Raw genomic sequence first — 10,900 nt, 5'->3', positions numbered from 1 at the left:
GGCTATGGAAGGTGAAGGGCTCTGAAGGTGAAGGTGAAGGGCTCTGAAGATCCTCTCAAGACCCAGGGACAGGGCATGATGGTCAGGTTAGCAGGGAGGCCAGAGAGAATGGGAGGCAAGAATGTGGTGCCCCCTGGGATCCTGCTTCTTTCTTCCTCTCCAGCTTCCCTCTCCTGTGTTTGTGCATTCATTCATTTGTTCATTCCTCATTCATTCATATAAACATTACTGTTTCCTGACTCTGGGAATATTGCAATGCAAAAACAGGCCCTCGTGGGGATCAGGCCTCTACTGTTGAATGTAGCAGCCACTGGGCACACGTGGATATTTAGATTTCAGTTAATTAAAATTAAATGAATTCTTCAACTTAGTCCCCCAGTCACATTAGCCAGATTTTAAGAGCTCAGTAGCCACATGTGGCTCTGGCTACCACATTGGACAGCACAAATATAGAATACTTCTGCTATTGCACCAAGTCTTATGGGATGGTGCTGGCCTAGAATCTAGCCAGGGAGAAAAGCATTTATTAAAGTTAGCAGACGAGCGAATAATGTGGAGCCATGGAAAGCAATACGATGACCAAGTAGAGGGAGCCATGTCAGCTCTCCCGAGTTGGGGGAGCCGGAGTTTCCCTGAGGAAGTGAAGGTTGCGTTGGAGTTGGAGAGGAGAAACCCAGCATTAATGCATGGGAAAGCGCCTAGACATAGCACACCACTGGCATTCAGTCAATGACTTGCCCTGTGCTCACGCGTGGCGACTCTTCCATCCAGAACCGTGTGGAAGCACACAGGCCCTCGAGTGAGCACAGGTGAGCACAGACAGACTCTGGGTCCACATTGCCTGGGTTCAGATCTGCTTACGGGGACTCTCTAGCGCCATAGTTTCCCCATCTGTAAAATGGACAAAATAGTATGTGCATGACAGATAGAATTGTCGTGGAGATTAAATGGGTTAATATATGTAAAGCACCTGGGGGCACCCTGTAAGCGCTGTCGAGTGTTGTTGCTGTTTCCGGGACCCCTGGCTTGTCAACAGAGGGATGCCCTACCTCCAGCTGCTTATGGAATCAAGGGGTATCTGGTGCTGGCCCCCCAGTACCTGGGAGCAGGGCTTCTTGGCTCTTGGCCCCCACTGCCAGGTGAACCAAGAGTTCTGGTTCCTAGTGTCCCCTCCCTGCCCTGCCCTGTTCTGGCCTCTCTGATGTTAAGTCCCCCCAACAGCTGGCCCCATACATGCTTGGTTTGCCTCTGCAGAAGTCACGGTAGTTGTACTCGTAGTTGTACTCATTTCTGTGACCCGTGTGCCACGTAGCCTAATAAACGATCCGGCGAGGTCAGTCCTGACACAAATGTGTCAGATTCACCTCATTATGAATGTCAGGACTCTAGAGAGGGAAGCATCTCGCCCGTGAGGAAGCCGAATGAACCAGCACCTTCCATCAGACCGGAGCCCCGGTGCCCATTCCTGTCCCCCACCGTGCGTCGCTCAGGGGCACGTGGGGCCGCTACCACGGCCAGACCGATTGCTCACAGCTTTGAAACATCAGAGGGAGCATTCTGCACCCCACCCCACCTCGCCACCGTTTCACCTCTTTGGTTCCAGTGCCAGCAGGCCTGTGATATGTGGTGGCCCTTACCTGAGTGGCATCTCAGAGTTCAATTCCCTTTTCCCCTCAGGGAGCTGAGACCCTAAGCAAAGCTGTGGTGTTCTCCCCCACACACACCCCCGTCCCCTCCCTCTGCTCTGTGCTGCCGTCAGCTCAGAACCTGCTGTTTCAGCATGGAGAGTGACCACGCTAAGTGGTCAGGCCCAGAGAGAGGGCTTGCTGTATAGGATTAACTCCCAGAGAGACTCTTTTCTAACCAAATCAAAACATCACCAAGACTCGGCCCCTCCAAGCAATTCTTTCTTGTAATGAGATTTGTTACATGAGATCGGCCTGTATGATACCGTTAGGTAATAGAATTGTTGAGAACGTTAGAGCTGGGGCTTGAGTTGCTTTCCAGTTTGAAAGAGGGTAGTGATGGTGGAATTCGCCAAGGAGGCCTAGCTGCCACTCACCCCGTGGAAAGGAGTGAGCGTGTCAGCAGCTGTTGCAGGCAGATCTGCTGGGCTTCCTGTCTTTAGCCTGCCGTAACCCCCGCGGCTCAACTACCTTCAAATCGCTGGGCTCCACTTGCCTTCCCGAAGCGTGCTTTGCTTTCTTTTTAGATTTCCACATTTATCCCTACAGGGCTTCTTGGCTTGGGACCCTTTCCAGTGCACACGCGCGCACACACACACACACACACACACACCTTTGAACTACGTGTGTCAATATAGTTGTTGTGTTTATTTTTTTACCGGCCCCAGCTGAAAACCCACCTAGGATTGCCAACCTGAAAGAAAAAATTTCTTTGCTGTATCCTTGGACTTTTCCATCTACATGGCTGAGACGTGGTTGGATGTGGCCGTTGGGATTCGTCACTGCCCTTGGCCTCAGCGCCTCTGCATCCGTTGGTGGGTGTCTGGGGCAATTTCCTCTTCACATTAAGTAAGTGCGAGAGGGGCCCATGTGGCCCTTGGAGGCTCCTATACTTTCCTCGTGTGGAGGACGAAGTCAGTAACCGGGGCCCCCCTGGGATCTTGTGGTTATTTTCTGCCCCTCATGCCAGTTGGAATTGGGGGGTAGGTCCCTTTACTTAATGGTGGTGGGAGCTCTGCATTCTCGCTCTGGGGCCCAGGTCTGTTCATCTCAGGCAAGAAGAACCCTTTTCCCAGCTGCCCAGGGTGTAGGGAAGCTACTGGCCTTGATGTGGCTGCTGAAGATTTGTGTCAGGCAAGTGAGCATCGGTAGGGAAAGAGCTCAAGTGACCAGTGAGTCAGGTGCCTGATGGAACCATGTTGCAGGACCTTCAGAAAACATCCCCTTAGATGGGCCCGGTTCACTCCTCATGAGGAGGATGGTAACTTCCTCATGCAAGCAGGGCCTTAAGCATTGACTGCAGTCATGAGCTCTCCAAAATGTTGCCTGAACCTAGCTCCCCAGTTTATTTCGAATCCAAGAAAGATACAAGCAGGAGGGGAAATAAGCCTAATCGGGCGCTGTCCGAGTTAACACCAGCCAACACATGATTGGTCGTTATTAAGGAGCAAACTGGTGACTGAGTGTAAATGAGTGTGTGGGCTATGGGAAGTCGGTTCATTCTGCTCGCTCACACATCAAACTTGTGTCTTAACTACAACCGAACCTCATCACTTCCTAGGATCTCCTTGGGAGCAAGGATTGTTTTCTTTTCTTTCCTTTTTTTTTTTTAATTTTCCATCCAACAGTCTCTGGAACATTATGGGTGTGCTCTCCCTATATATGTCTATATATTTGTTGGAAACATGATGGAAGGCCAGATCCATAAAAACAAGCCAGTTTCCTGTCCTTGGCTGTCAGCTTAGCAGAAAGGCTGGCATTACCGAACCAGATGCCCCATAGGAGACCCTCATCTTACCCAACTAGAACCTACTTCCTTCTCGACCTAGATCTTAATGGCCAGAACACAGACTTCTGGAATTCTTAGAAAGAGTAAACGCTGAGACAAGAAGATATATCCTGACTGTCTTGAAGAAGCCAGTGGAAGAAGCCTTCCTCAGATAGATCCTGAATAATTGGGAGAGCCCCTGGGCACATTCCCAGAGGTCAGGTTCACGGTGGAGGGGAGGAGGCCTAAGAAAGGAACGAGAGTTGTCCCCTCGTGTTTAGATGGGACTGTCCCACCCATCGGGGAGTTGAGGCTGTTGCCTGCTTAAAGGACTGGGAGAGATGCTTCTGCCGCCAACTCCCATCCATGTGAGTTCTTCCCTTTCAGCGTCGCCCACAGCCCAAGGAAGGACGGGAGCTTTGCTGTGAGCTTCACCTCTGTGAGAGCCTTGACCATCCGAAGGAATCCTGTAATGGGCGCTCTGTTTTCCAAGCCGTTGTTCTCTCTCTAGAGATCTGAAGAAAAGTCAGGGTGGACCCAACTTCCTTGGGCTCGGCCCCACACACGACACCTCACCCCATCCCTTTCTGGGCCTCTTCTTCACAAGGATGTCACAAGGTTTAGAACGTTTCCCGACTTTTCAGGAAAAGAATGGCTCATGACACATATTTTTCAGGATCTCCTGGAAACACCTTCTCCATTCCCAGCTCTTTGGCAGAGTTGAGGGGAAGAGGGGAAGCTGAGGGCAGAAGGGCCCATCTGCAGGGCCTGCGCGGGCTGGGGTGCACATGCCTCTGGTAACATCGCTAGTGTGGCTAGACCCGGGCTCAGAGTGGCCCAGAATGTCAGGGCTGGGAGGAACGGTGGCAGCCAGCACCCAGCCCAGTGCCCCCTAAGGTTGGATCCTGCTCTGGGTTCTGAATCCCTTCCTTTCTCTTGCTTGGGGATCTGCAGCACTCAGTGGTCCTTCATTCCCCTGTGCCTTTGCCCTCTCTGACTTAGTGATTCGCAGCTGGGGGAGCTTTTGGGGGCGACCCACAGGGGACCTGACCACTACTTGGGGAGACCTGCTGGTCATTTAGTTAATCTGGGGAAGGAACCTCCAGTCTCCTACCTACAGGGTACATGCAGGTGGGCAGGAGGCAGTGATGAGAGTTTGTGGATGTGTTTGTCTTCTGTTCTCTGATTTGCCCTTAGTCCCCACTTCCAGCCTTCTCTCTCTCCACCCTTCCCCGTTCCTGGCATCCTTGCTTTCCTGACTCTCTGGAGTCTACAGAGCAGACCTACCCTTCTGGTCCACATCCTTCTCTGGGATGGCAGAGGCATTGTGCCCTGCTTTTTCTTTTCTTTTTTTTTTTAAATTTTTTTTATTGTTTTAATGTTTATTTTTGAGACAAAGAGAGTGAGTGGGGGAGGAGCATAGAGAGAGAGGGAGAGGGAGGGAGACACAGAACCTGAAGCAGGCTTCAGGCTCCGAGCTGTCAGCACAGAGCCCGACGTGGGACTCGAACCCATGAACCATGAGATCATAACCCAAGCTAAAGTCGGATGCTTAACTGACTGAGCCACCCGGGTGCCCCAGTCTTCCATTTTTAAACCAGAAGGCCTGTGGCATAATTTAATGGCTTCATAATATTGCATTCTCTGGCTGTACCTTCTATTTACCTGGCCTTGCATTTTGCCCATTTGTATTTTGACCCCCCTCCTGCCTCCCCATTAAAGACAGCACATGAGAATCTTTGCACTAAATGTTTAGGCGTATTCACGATGATTTCCTAAGGATGAATTTCTGCAAGTAGAATCTTGAGGTCAAAAGCTATGTAAAACTTTAAGATGTTTCTGGCACCTGTTGTTATAATGTCTCTTCGTAAATAGGATACTGATTTTCATTCCCATCAGCAGTAGTGAATGTGCCCACTTCTCCGCATTCTTGTCAGTACTGGAGATCACATAATATATATTTTTGTGTATATATAATGTGAACATTCTACCAGGTAGATTCCTGGGTCAGACCACATGCACATTAAAGTTTTGATAGACATTGGTCAGTTCATCTTCATGTGTGAGCATGCTTGTTTCCTCTACTTTCTTGTCAACACTGCATTAGGATAGAAAAATATTTCCCAATTTGATAAGTTCTTTCAATCTGCATTCTGTTGATTTCTCCTGAGGTTTACAATTGTTCATGTATTTGTGCCATTTGTATTTCTTCTTTCGTGGACGGCCCGTAGCCCATTTTTTTCTTTGTGTGGTTTATCATTCTCTTGCTGATTTTTATGCTGTCTTTATATTTAAGGATATTTATTTACATGTGGAAAATTATTTTTTTATTTTGTTGACATTTCATTTTGTTGACCCTTTTTTGTTTGCCTACACATAACAGCTGATACGTTTTGAACAGTGGAATTAATCAGTCTGTTGCCTTTTGGGTGCGCTTCCGGGATTACCTGAAATTTGAGCTTCTTGGGTTTCCTTTACTTCAATTGCTGGGGCCTGAGCAATGGGCTGGCTGCAAATGTCAATGCGACTGAGGTGCAGGTGTGGTCCTCCGTTCCTTCAGAGGGAGGGCAAGTTCACTACTGACAGTTCTTCTGGGACTGCTTAGCCACACATAGGGGTGGGAGGTTGGTCCTGGGGAAGAGGCAGCCCTTGCCTGGGACTCAGCATTATTGCCGTGGGAGTCCCTTTTAGCTGGAATGTTCCAGAACCCACCTCACATTGGGTGATCCAAAGTCAGGGCGAATGTCATGAGGGGTATGGACACGATTCAGACGAGCGCGGCTCCCGATCTCTCCTGCCGCTAACAGCTGGCCTCAGGGGACAGCGTTGCGCACTAGGGCTGGTGGCTACGAGGAGGGGCTGTTCCTGTCCAAATCTGCTCTAAGCAGGATCCTGCACAAAGGATCCTGCACAAAGTCAGGATAAGGCCAGTGGGACCATGGCTTTATTATTATTTTTTTAATGTTTATTTATTTTTGACAGAGAGACAGAGCATGAGCAGGGGAGGGGCAGAGAGAGAGGGAGACACATGTCTGAAGCAGGCTCCAGTCTCTGAGCTGCCAGCACAGAGCCCGACGCGGGGCTCGAACCCACACACTGCGCGAGATCATGACCTGAGCCGACGTCGGACACTCAACCGACTGAGCCACCCAGGCGCCCCGGGACCATGGCTTAAAGGGCTCACAGGAGTTGGTTCAGCTCAGGCTTCTTGTAATAATAGCATAGGATAGCATCAAATGACAAGGGACAACGCTGTTCCAGGGTGCAGCGGCTTTACCTTGCAGTGTGTGTTTCTCCTCAATGTTTACTGTATTGACTTGCCTCCTTCCTCCACATTTACACAGTTACTCCTGGTAAGACAGGCTCAGGGAGGAGGCCGACGGGGGTGGAGGCTGGCGAGTTGCTCTCAGCAGCTGTTGCGGAACAGAAGCCGGGGACTTCTAGGGTCCGGAGCCTTGGTTTCCCCGGCCCGTGGTTCGTGGGCTAGAATTAAGATCTGTTTTAGAAATCTGTGAACCGTGCTGAAGGGATTTTTTTTTTTTTTAAACTTTCAGCAAAGTGGGACCTTCAGACCTATTCAGGATACCTTGACCAAACCTTCAGAGTGGCCTTTATGACTTCGCCTACAATGGGGTGGCTATTCGGATGGGTGATTCCACATTTCCTCCTAAAAATTAGGGATAGGAATTGAGATGTAAAAACCATAAGAAAATGGACTGTGACCTTTACAAAACTGGCACTTCCTTCTGCCCCTCAGACACACCGGGCTTACTCCCATCTTCAAGTCTTCGCCCCGCTGTACCCCCTGCCGCCTTGCCCTTCGCCTGATCTGCCTGCCCCACCCTTCCCTCCCACCCCTCCCGGCAGGGCTGACTCCTTTCCATCACTTAGGTCTTGCTCCAGTGTCCCATCCTAGAAGAGGTCCTTCCCCACAGCCCTAGCTGAGGTACCCTGTCCCCCCCACCCCCGCCGATGTCACTCTCGCTCATGTTACCTTCCTCTCTTTTCTTCATAGGGTTACACCGTCAACAATAATAGTAACAGCTAATATTAAGGAGTACTAGCTGCGTGCCAAGCAGTGTTGTAAAAGCTGTGCCTGTATGAATGTTTCTGATCCTCACATTTAACCCTATGAGAAGAATATTGCTATTCCCATTTTACAGACAAAGAGATCAAGTCCTGAGAGAGGCTAATGTAGTAGTTTGGCACCAGGAGTCATCTATTCGGTAAATGTTTTTTTGAGCACTAATTAGGGACCGGGACCAGCCCTGTGCTAGGATTTGGAGATAGAAGGATCAGGAGGGCACTGTCCTTACAATGAAGTCATCAGGAGAACAGTGTTCCAGATCAGGCTGGGTCAGTGACTCCTCTCTGAGACCTCGGGGCAAGTTGCTTACACAGATTCATGCACTTTTTTTTTTTTATTTTTTTTTTTTAATGTTTATTTATTTTGAGGGAGAGAGACACAGAGAGCAAGCAGGGGAGGGGCAGAGAGAGCCAGAGGTACAGAATCCGAAACAGGCCCTAGGCTCCGAGCTGCCAGCACAGAGCCCGACATGGGGCTCGAACTCACAGACTGTGAGATCATGACCTGAGCTGAAGCCGGACGCTTAACCGACTGAGCCACCCAGGCGCCCCTAGATTCATGCACTTTTATTTTCCCCATCTGTAAAATGTGAATAAAGGAAGCTGCCCCAGCTACTGCTCTGGGTTCATGGGAGATTTTGTTGTTGAACTCACTTGGGGACATCCATAGGGCAGGAGAGATACAGGACATCATTGGGCATCCTCACTTTGATACCTGGATATAGGAGAGGTAGAGAATTAGCCACCACTCATCTTTGTCCTGACAGTCCTAAGTTTTTTTTAATCAGATTCCACCCCCTTCCCTTACTTGTGGGCATTTTATAGCATCTCAAGGGGTTCTTAAATGTCTCAAAGATTCTACGTAGGATCTCAAAATCATTTTTTGGTCCACTGATGTAGGAAATGATGCACTTCTATAACTGGTCAACAGGATTATAGTATTTAGGGCAGCGGTCCCATCTGATTGGAACTGTTGAGTTTTATTGTCCAGGGACTCAAAAGCCCCTTGCATAGTGATGGCACTTTTCAAAGGAAGTTGTTCTTATTCATCATTGGGCTACCAGTCTGGCTGTTTAATTTCAACAGCTGGTGTTACTCTGGAACCTAATGTAAGGGCACTGTTTTGCTTTCTACGTTTTTTGCCAAGACCATTCGTTAAAAACAAGACTATGGTAATAGATGAGATGTTGGTATGTGGTAGAGAAACAGCTCTCTGAAAACTGCCTTCTTGCTCCTTGTCATCCTCTTGACACGAACTATAAAAAAGGAAACAACCAAAACTTCAAAGTAAAGTGGGCCAACATGGCTGACCTCATCCTCCTAAATGCTATGTAAGAGGGCGCTTTGGTCTCTGGTTCTTGCCCTAGGCCCCACCCACCTTTCTGTCATTCGTGGCTTGTTTCCTGTGTCCAATTTTTGCACAATCTGTTAATAACCAAACATGCCCTCACAAGCTGGTGAATATTTGCAGAATCATAAAGCAATTAAGTTATAATCTCCCACTTTCCAGAAGAGACAGGCATCAGGCCTGCATACTCTGGGAAGATCCACGTGCTATTCATTCTCCAGTTTCATTTATCTGCATTGTTACTATCCTGATGCAGGCCTGTCACCCCATCCATCCACCATCCATCCATCCATCCATCCATCCACCCATCATCTACCTATCCACCATCCACCATCCACCATCCACCATCCACCCACCATCTATCCACCATCCATCCATCCATCCATCCATCCACCATCCATCCATCATCTACCCATCCACCATCCACCCACCATCCATCCACCCATCCACCATCCATCCATCATCTACCCATCCACCATCCACCCACCATCTATCCATCTATCCGCCATCCACCATCCATCCATCATCTATCCATCCACCATCCATCCATCTATCCACCCATCCACCATCTACCCACCATCCATCCATCCATCCATCCATACGTCCACCATCCATCCATCCATCCATCTACCATCCATCCATCCATCCGTCCATCCATGTAGGGGGTGCTCATTTTTGAGCACTTGTTATGGGCAGGGACATGAGCTAATATCTGAGGACATAAAGGTGAATAGTTAACCATTCTTGCCTTCAAGAGATTTCACACAACAATAGCAGGAAACATGAGTTCAGAGAAGTGTTCCAAGCTCAGATGGTTGGGGCTTAATATTCCTACTACTGAGAAAAGGCAAGGTTTGGTGACAAAAAATTTAATAGAGGTTATGACCTTATAGTTGAGTCTTAAATGACAAGCTCTGTGCTTACTTATAAGCATCCTCTCTTCCTTCATAGCTCCTGGCCTCTGATCTTTCCACGAGTATTGAACATCTACTAGGAGCAGGTCCTTCATGTCCCCACCTTCTCTGTCTTTGACATTGCTTCACATTCTACCTGTGTAAGTTCTGTACAGCTTCAGGCATGTCACTTGATCTGAACACTTTGGCAATGCGGTGTCCCAGATGTAGAGTTTTAGCTCTGGAGCCTGATATTTGGATCCCTCTGTTAATATTGCCCCAGCCTGATGACCAGCTTGTTTCTCATTCCTCCAGTGGCCAAGCAGACCTACTCACCCACCCCCACCCCCAAACACATCTCCAATGCTGCCTTCTCATGCTTGTCTAATTTCACTTACCATTCAAAGGCCGATCAAGCCTCTCCTGATTAGGAAAGCCTGGGGAAGTGTGTTGCTTCCTGGTTTGGGGATTGGAGAAGTATGGTTGCACGTTTCACTGGATGTTCATCAGACCACATTATATCATTACCTTTTTCTGTAGTTCTGCCTTCTTTTTTCACGTTGATGGGATTCTTATCTTGGTTCTCCTCTTTGACTAAATGCAGGACCTACATATGGAAGTCATCCGTCTATATTTACTAATGAAAACCGGGCGGAAAATTACACATCCTTTATCACCTCTTCCTGGCAGACCCTTAGTTCTGCTACTGAACTAGAGAAGGTCAAAGTTACCACTCTGTGCACCTAATCTGTTCTTTTACTCAGGTAATGGAGAGTGTGAGAATATGTGCTGGTCGTTCTCTCTTTGCCCACCACTTTCCACATCCATTCTCTGCCCTGCTGGGGTGGCTGGGGTGGCTGGCCTCTGTGGATTACATCCACTGGGCTCCTCTACTTTACCTTCTGCGTTTAATTGGGTTTAACTAATAGGAGATGCCAGCAGGAGATTCAAGAACAGGAGGAAAGAAAGATTGGAGTATTAATCCCCTTGCTCCCTCTCTGCTTTGTCTGATTTCTGGCAATGGCTGTTTTTTATAGCTTCAGCTCCTCTCCCAGAGCTCTCGCTTCATTGGGCTCCAGGAACACGATTCCCTCCACTTGCCCTTCAAACTTAGGGGCGG

General features: G+C 48.8%; 1 protein-coding gene across 14 annotated transcripts in view; it reads left to right on the top strand.

The window, feature by feature from the left end:
* TRERF1 (transcriptional regulating factor 1) overlaps positions 1-10,900 on the top strand; it is a 210,749-nt gene that overhangs the window by 115,718 nt on the left and 84,131 nt on the right. The window lies entirely within an intron of this gene.

The sequence above is a fragment of the Felis catus genome, chromosome B2 (genome assembly GCF_018350175.1).
Source record: "Felis catus isolate Fca126 chromosome B2, F.catus_Fca126_mat1.0, whole genome shotgun sequence".
NCBI lineage: Eukaryota > Metazoa > Chordata > Mammalia > Carnivora > Felidae > Felis > Felis catus.
Note: the sequence above shows the minus strand (reverse complement) of the source record. Positions and strands in the feature narration are given on the sequence as shown.